At 69.4% G+C, this 7,288-nt stretch overlaps 1 protein-coding gene across 3 annotated transcripts in view; it reads left to right on the top strand.

The window, feature by feature from the left end:
• Positions 1 to 1,462: 1,462 nt before the first annotated feature.
• SH3BP2 (SH3 domain binding protein 2) overlaps positions 1,463 to 7,288 on the top strand; it is a 35,752-nt gene continuing 29,926 nt past the window's right edge. The window contains exon 1 of one of the 3 annotated variants that reach the window (XM_084861685.1): positions 1,463 to 1,571. The gene's annotated coding sequence lies outside the window, so the exon portion shown is untranslated. The remainder of the gene's footprint in view (positions 1,572 to 7,288) is intronic. The other 2 variants (XM_084861684.1, XM_084861686.1) reach the window with 2 other exon arrangements.

Here is a 7,288-nt window from a genome sequence, read left to right as displayed (position 1 = left end):
CCGGGAGGACAGCGGCCTGCGGGTGCGCTGAGGACTTGTTCACGCCGGAGGCCGCAGCGTGGAGCGGCGCCGTGGTCTCACAGGACAGGGACAGGCAGGGCCGGAGCTGGAGGGCAGAGGGAAGAGGTGTGGCGGGCGAGAGGGGCGGGATTCCGGGCTGCTTTGCTCCCAAACGGACAGGACCCCGGGTCAGAGGGGCAGGCCTCCAGGAGGCGCCGAGGTCCCAGCCCGCGGAGAAGGCTGGGGAATGAGGTGCTGGCTTTCCGGCTGGCAAACCTGCGACGTGTGGACCCCCAGGGAGAGGGGGAGCAGGCCGTGGGCCAGGGGCCTGGTGGGCTGTGGCCCATGGATCAGGGGCCGTGGACCGGGGATCAGGGGCCGGGGACGGGGCACACAGAGGCTGGTGCTGACGATGTGGCTGTGGGCATGGCCAGGGCTCACACCGGGGCCGCAGAAAGCCCACGGCTACGGGGCGGTGGAGCCAGCCAGCAGCAGGCGATCCCCCTCTGCACATGGATGCTAGCGGGCTCCTGTCGCCCATTGCAGCTGTGCCCACCCTCGCCATGGCCTGGCGGGAGCCGTCATCCCAGACTGGGCCTCACCTGGCCTCGCCTCTGCTCACCCATATGCACACCCTCCCCAGGGGGGGCGGCCCTCCCCGCCCACCGGTCCCGCCAGCCCGGGTGCCCCACTCCTCCGGCCTTTGGCTCCGGAGTCCCAGGAGGTGTGAGTAGCTGTCAGCCCTGGGGGCTGCGGGGCTGGGGTGCCGGGTGCCCTGCTCGCCCTCCTCCTCCCCCACACCTCTCCTGCTGACTCTCCAGCAGGTGGGACCCCTGGCCTTGCAGATGGGGAAACTGAGGCCCTGTTGGCGGAAGACTCTCCCAGGCCTCACCCACCTCTAGCCGCCCCTCCCCTGGCGCTGCCCCTTCCCCCCCAGCAGTCAAGCCAGTCCCCGGCACCGGGCTCTCTGGCCTCACACTGCCCCTGGCCTGGGTAACTCCTCTGACCCCAGGCCTGTCTCACCGGGGGGCTGGCTCCTTGCAGAGCAGGTCTGGAACGGTGACACGGCCCAACCCTGTCCAGGCACAACTCTGCGCCCCCGTGGCCTGGCTCTGTCTTCTCGGGGGCCCTCAGCCTCACCTGACCAGCCCCAGCCCCTGAAGGCCCCCTGCTCTGCCTGGTCCGGACAAGTTTCGAGTTTTACTGCGCATCTCCTCTGTGTGCTGTGCACGGGCGGCGTGCCCACGCCTGCAGCCAACACCCCTGGTCCCTGGGAGCGGGGGTGGGAAAGGTGGGGGTCCCAGCACCCAACCTGGGACCTCTACGATTGCGAGCTGCGCCAGGAGGACCAAAGCGCGGTGAGGAGTCCCTGAGGAGCCTGGAGCGGGGCGGGGCCAGCGGCAGGGGGCGGGGCCTTGCGGGAGGGGAGGGGCTGGCGGGGCGGGGCGAGGCCTGTCGGGGGCGGGGATGGACTCCGGGTGGCAGGCGGGCGGGCCGGCGCCCCGGGACGCCGAGCCGGGACCGGCCCCGGGAAGCAGAGCCCCGGCGGGAGCGGCACGCAGGCGGGTGAGGTGCGCGGCGGGTGCGGTGGGCGGGCTCCCAGGGTCGCCGGGGCCAGCGGGGCGGGGGTCCTCGCCGGAGGGCGCCGGGGCCAGCGGGGCGGGGCGGGCAGCCGCGGGGCCCAGCACGGTCCCCCCACTCCAGCCGGTCCTCCCGGGCGCCGGGACGCCGGGCCCTCGCCGCTCCAAGGGGAGACGAGCACCTGCCGGGGCGGGTTCACTGGGTGGGCGAGGCTGACAGCCGCGGCGGGAGCCCCTCCTGCTGCACAGTGCGGCCTCGGAGAGGGCGCGGGGCGATGGGAGAGTTGGGGGCTGGGACAGCTCTGCACATGTGGGTTCGGCCCCTCCCCACACCCCCGTGGGCCTTGGCTTCCTCTCCCGAGGAGGGTGCTGGCCGCTGGTTCCCTCTGGGCTGCGTGCGCTGCTCCCTCTGCCCCCTGCGCTGGGTGCCAGGGCCTGTCCTCGCCTGGTCAGCGCTGCCCACGTCTGTGCCACCCCAGGGCTGGCCCTGCCCAGTGGCCCTGACCGCTGGGTGCGGGCGCCCGCTGCCCTGTGCTCTGTGACCTTGCTGATGAAGTGTGTGACCTGGCCCGGCGCCAAGGGCTCCACAAAGGTTACCTGCCTGTGGGAGAGGGTGTTCCGAGGGCCGAGGGGTGGCAGGCCCTGCAGCGGAGCAGGGTTCCAGGTTCAAGTTCCGCCTGGCACTGCCCCTGCCCCCGGTCGGCCCTGCTTCCCTGGCCCAGACTCTGCGGGGCCAGAGGGGGTCCGGCTCCCCGGCTGCATCTCGCCCACTGTGCCCACTACCAGGACTTCCCTCCAGGAGCCCCCGGGAGCCAGGCCTCACTCCAGGGGCCAGGGCCCCAGGGGGTCCTCGGAGGAGTGAGGACTCTGTCAATCCCCTCCCCCGTTGCTTTCTCTGTGCCCTGTGTTGGGGCACACCCTGCAGAGGGCTAGGCCAGTCCTGCCAGCCATGGGAAAGAGGGTGCTGACCGAGGGCCCGGCCTTTGGGGAGAGCCCTCAGTCTGGGAGGCGGGGAGGAGCCCAGAGGCTGGTCTGGGGGGGAGGGGGTGGACCCGATATGTCTTGGCCCTTCCTGTCCAGAGGAACAGAGGAAAGGGGGTGCTGAGTCAGCCGCCACCCCGGCCTGCGTGTGCGCACGCCTGCGCACGCCCGGGAAGCCACGGATGGGAAGCCACGGAGGCCCTGGGTGAGTCTGCCCGCCGCCATGGGCCGGCGGACTGGCCTTCCTCCTCTGAGCAGTGGGCAGGGCGTGCCCTTCTCTTCGAGCCGTCATGACTTCCGAGGGGCTGGGAGGCCGGTCAGCGCCCCAGCCCCGGGTGAGCAGCAGGGGACCCGTGCCCGGCTGGAGTGGGGGAGACCTCTGCGTGGGGTGGGTGGGTGTGGGGCCGGACTGCAGGAGCCTGGGCAAAGGGCAGGCTCCCAGGTCCCCACCCACTGGGTCTCTGGGCAGAGGCTTGAGTCCAGCAGGAGCAGCAGACGGGGGAGCCACCAGCTGGTGGCTGCTGCCTGGGAGCTGCAGGGACGCCGGGGTCAGTGCCCGTTCCTGGCATAGGACAGGCCCCCGGGGCAGAGGGCAAGGCCCGCTGGCGGTGCCACAGGGAGCAGCTCAGCCTGTCTGGCAGCCCTGCCACCGTCTCCCTCGGAAGCACTTTGATAAAAGGCGCAGTGTCTGTGCTCACACACCCTCCGGCCGCGGGCGGGTCTCCAGCCTCTCCTGGCCGCGGTGTTTACCTGCTGGTCCCTGCCCGCTGGGGCCCGGGGAGGACAGGCCACAGCTGTGTGCTCGGCTGCCCATGTGGCTGCGCCAGGGGAGGGCTGGGCTCTCCCAGGGACATTTCTCTGGAGCGCCCAGAAGCTTCTGCAGACGAGGTGCCGGCAGGCACACAGGCAGGCCTGCTGGGCCCGCACGCCGGGCACACACGCACAGGGCGGGTGGGCAGGCACACGGGCACACACACACAGGGCGGGTGGGCAGGCACACGGGCGCACACACACACAGGGCGGGTGGGCAGGCAGGCTCATGGGCACAATCACACAGGGCGGGTGGGCAGGCACACGGGCACACACGCACAGGGCGGGTGGGCAGGCACACGGGCACACACGCACAGGGCGGGTGGGCAGGCAGGCTCATGGGCACAATCACACAGGGCAGGCGGGCAGGCTCACAGGCCGCAGGCTCTGCAGGCTGGGGCAGGGCCGGGCTGGCAGGGTGCCCTTTGCAGTTGGCCTCACCTGTGTCTAATTCTCGCTTTAGCTTTGGGACAAGCGCACCCTTCGCCCTGGAAGGCCTACGGGGTTAGGGTTAGGGCTAGGGCTAGGGCTAGGGTTAGGGTTAGGGGTTAGGGTTAGGGTTAGGGTTAGGGGTTAGGGGTTAAGGGTTAGGGTTAGGGTTAGGGTTAGGGTTTAGGGTTAGGGTTAGGGTTAGGGCTAGGGCTAGGGTTAGGGTTAGGGTTAGTGTTAGGGTTCGGGGTTAGGGGTTAGAGGTTAGGGTTAGGGGTTAGGGGTTAGAGGTTAGGGTTAGGGTTAGGGCTAGGGTTAGGGTTATGGTTAGGGGTTAGGGTTAGGGCTAGGGTTAGGGTTCGGGGTTAGGGGTTAGAGGTTAGGGTTAGAGGTTAGGGTTAGGGTTAGGGTTAGGGGTTAGGGGTTAGAGGTTAGGGTTAGGGTTAGGGCTAGGGTTAGGGTTATGGTTAGGGGTTAGGGTTAGGATTAGGGTTAGGGGTTAGGGTTAAGGTTAGGGGTTAGGGTTAGGGTTAGGGTTAGGGGTTAGAGTTATGGTTAGGGGTTAGGGTTATGGTTAGGAGTCGGGTTAGGGTTAGGATTAGGGTTAAGGGTTAGAGGTTAGGATTAGGGTTAGGGGTTAGCGTTAGGGTTAGGGGTCAGGGGTTAGGGTTAGGGGTTAGGATATGGGTTAGGGTTAGGGTTAGGGGTCAGGGGTTAGGGTTAGGGGTTAGGATATGGGTTAGGGTTAGGGTTAGGGCTAGGGTTAGGGTTAGGGTTAGGGGTTAGGGTTAGGATTAGGGTTAGGGGTTAGGGTTAGGGTTAGGGTTAGGGGTTAGAGTTATGGTTAGGGGTTAGGGTTATGGTTAGGAGTCAGGGGTTAGGGTTAGGGGTCAGGGGTTAGGGTTAGGGGTTAGGATATGGGTTGGGGCAAGGCTTCCATCGGATAACGGGTCCTAGTGGCGTAGCTGCTCTGGCAACTGTCCGGTTCCATTACAGGCCCCTCGCCCCCCTCCTCGCTCCGCTCCGTCCCCCTCTCTTCCCAGCGGGCTCCAGCTGCCACCACTGCTGCCCGGCCTCGGTGGACCCCAAAGCTGCACAGATGGGGACCAAGGCCCTGCAGGCGTCCTCGAGGTCCTTCCTAAGTGGAGACCGGTCCCTTCTCTGGTCCGTTTGGAGACGGATTGGCGCTGAGGGTGAGGTCAGCTCGTGCACCCCCAGCCTCCTGCCACAGCGTGGACCTGGGATTGGTGTCCCCGAGAGCCAGGCCCTCCGGTGGGGCGGCCTGGTCAGATCTGCACCCCTTAGGAGAGTGGTGGGGAAGGATCCGGAAAAGCAGGCCTGGGAGCCCTGGGCTGGTGAGGAGCGTGGCTGGGGGGCCGCAGGGAGCCATGCAGGACAGTGCTCCCCTGGCCTGAAGGTCCCTCTGCGATCCCCCAACCGCCTGGGACCTGAGGGTCCCACCTCGGCTGCTGCCTCTCCTGTCTGAGGCCTGGCGGGGCTGGAGGCTGGATGGCTGCACAGGAGCCACAGCCGCCCAGGCCTCCCTGCTGGTCGCTGGCTCCTATCACAGCCGGTGGTGCTGGGCGTGGACCCAGCCTGCCGCCACCCTGTGCACCACCCTGTCCCAGGGTGGGTCTGTGTGAACCCCACGGTCCTCCTCCTGAAGACCTCCTGTCTCTCTCCAGCCCCGTCCCGGGGAGCAGAGGCTGCTCTGGGACCCACCCCCAGTGCCGCCCGGGCCCAGTGCCGCCCGGGCCCAGTGCCGGCTCCGTGTCACACAGGAGGGGCTGGGTAGCCAACCGGCAAGGCCCGGCCACGCCTGCAGACCCTGCTCCTCCGCCTGAGTGCCCAGCCCTCCGGAGTCCGGGCCCTGGGGCAGGGGCTCCCGGAAACGGCTCCCCATTTCCTGAGTGTGCCCGGGAGGGTGAGGCGCTGTGGTTGGTGGCGCGGACTTTCTGGGCAGGAAGCTGCTGGGGAAGGAAGAGGATTGAGAAAGGACCCGTCCTCCGGGGAGGGCCTGGAGCGCCTGCCCAGCCGGGGTCCCGCCAGTCGGGCCCAGAGGGCAGTGGGCCCGGGCGGGGCCCCCCTCCGGGCCTCCACGGGGATGCACCCACCCCTCATGGACGGGCACCCCTCCCGGTGGGCAGCACCCAAGGCTGGCGCAGGAGGTGCCGTGTGGGACCCAGGAGAGGGAGGGATGGGGCGTTAGGCAGGCCAGTGACCGGCCGGAGCTCTGAGGGGCCAGGAGAAGCCAGCCAGGCTGGCGGCGGGTCCGGCACAGGGGCTGGAGTGTCTGGAGACCCCCACCCCCTGCAGCGGTGGCGAGGAGGCTTGGTCAGGGCCTGCAAGAGGGCGGGGGGGGGGCCGCCGGCCAGGGCAGTCAGTGACCCCGACTGAGGGCCACTGGGCCCAGGGTGAGAGCTGGTGAGACGGGACCCGCCTGGCAATGCCCACCCTGCCAGCCCCCCTCCCCACCGGGCCTCTTTGCTGGCTTCTCTGGCAGCAGACCTGTGACCTGTGGTCTCTGCCGGCCACAGCGCCACCTTGCCCCTGGGCGCCTGCGAGGCCGCCCGCTGGAGGAGCGGGTTTGCCCGTCCACGGCGGCCCCGTGATGTCTCCTCCCACCCCACCCGCCCCGGCTGAGGGCAGGGCCAGGCAGGCGCCTCGCCTGGGATCCGGTGATCTAAGCCTCTGTGCCGGGGTGGGGAGTGGGGTTACTGGGTGCCCAGGACAGCCCGGGCCTGGGGGCTAACTGGGGCCTGGGGGCTCACTCGGGCCTGGGGGTTCACTCGGGCCCCGGGGTTCACTCGGGCCTGGGGGTTCACAGGGGCCTGGGGGTTCACTCGGGCCTGGGGGTTCACTCGGGCCTGAGGGTTCACTCGGGCCTGGGGGTTCACTTGGGCCTGGGGGTTCACTCGGGCCTGGGGGTTCACTTGGGCCTGGGGGCTCACTCGGGCCTGGGGGTTCACTTGGGCCTGGGGGCTCACTCGGGCCTGGGGGTTCACACGGGCCTGGGGGCCTGGGGGCTCACTCGGGCCTGGGGGTTCACTCGGGCCTGGGGGTTCACTCGGGCCTGGGGGCTCACTCGGGCCTGGGGGCTCACTCGGGCCTGGGGCTCACACAGGCCTGGGGCTCACAGGGGCCTGGGGGCTCACTCAGGCCTGGGGGTTCACTCGGACTTGGGGCTCTCAGGCCTGGGGGCTCACTCGGGCCTGGGGGTTCATTCGGGCTTGGGGGTTCACTCGGGCCCGGGGGCTCACTCGGGCCTGGGGGTTCACTCGGGCCTGGGGGTTCACTCGGGCCTGGGGGCCTGGGGGCTCACTCGGGCTTGGGGCTCTCGGGCCTGGCTGTGGAGGCCGGGGCTCTGGCTGGAGCCGGCCACCTGTGAGGAAGGGCCCGGCTGAGTCCTGGGGGGCCGTGGGGATGCACTCTGCCGGAAGCCCTCCCCCGCAGCCTGAACTGGCTTTGCGATCCCCCAAACCGCCTGG

Source organism: Pipistrellus hanaki (genome assembly GCF_964339955.1).
Source record: "Pipistrellus hanaki genome assembly, chromosome: 1".
In the NCBI taxonomy this organism is placed as follows: Eukaryota; Metazoa; Chordata; class Mammalia; order Chiroptera; family Vespertilionidae; genus Pipistrellus; species Pipistrellus hanaki.
This window is presented reverse-complemented; position numbering and strand designations above follow the sequence as displayed.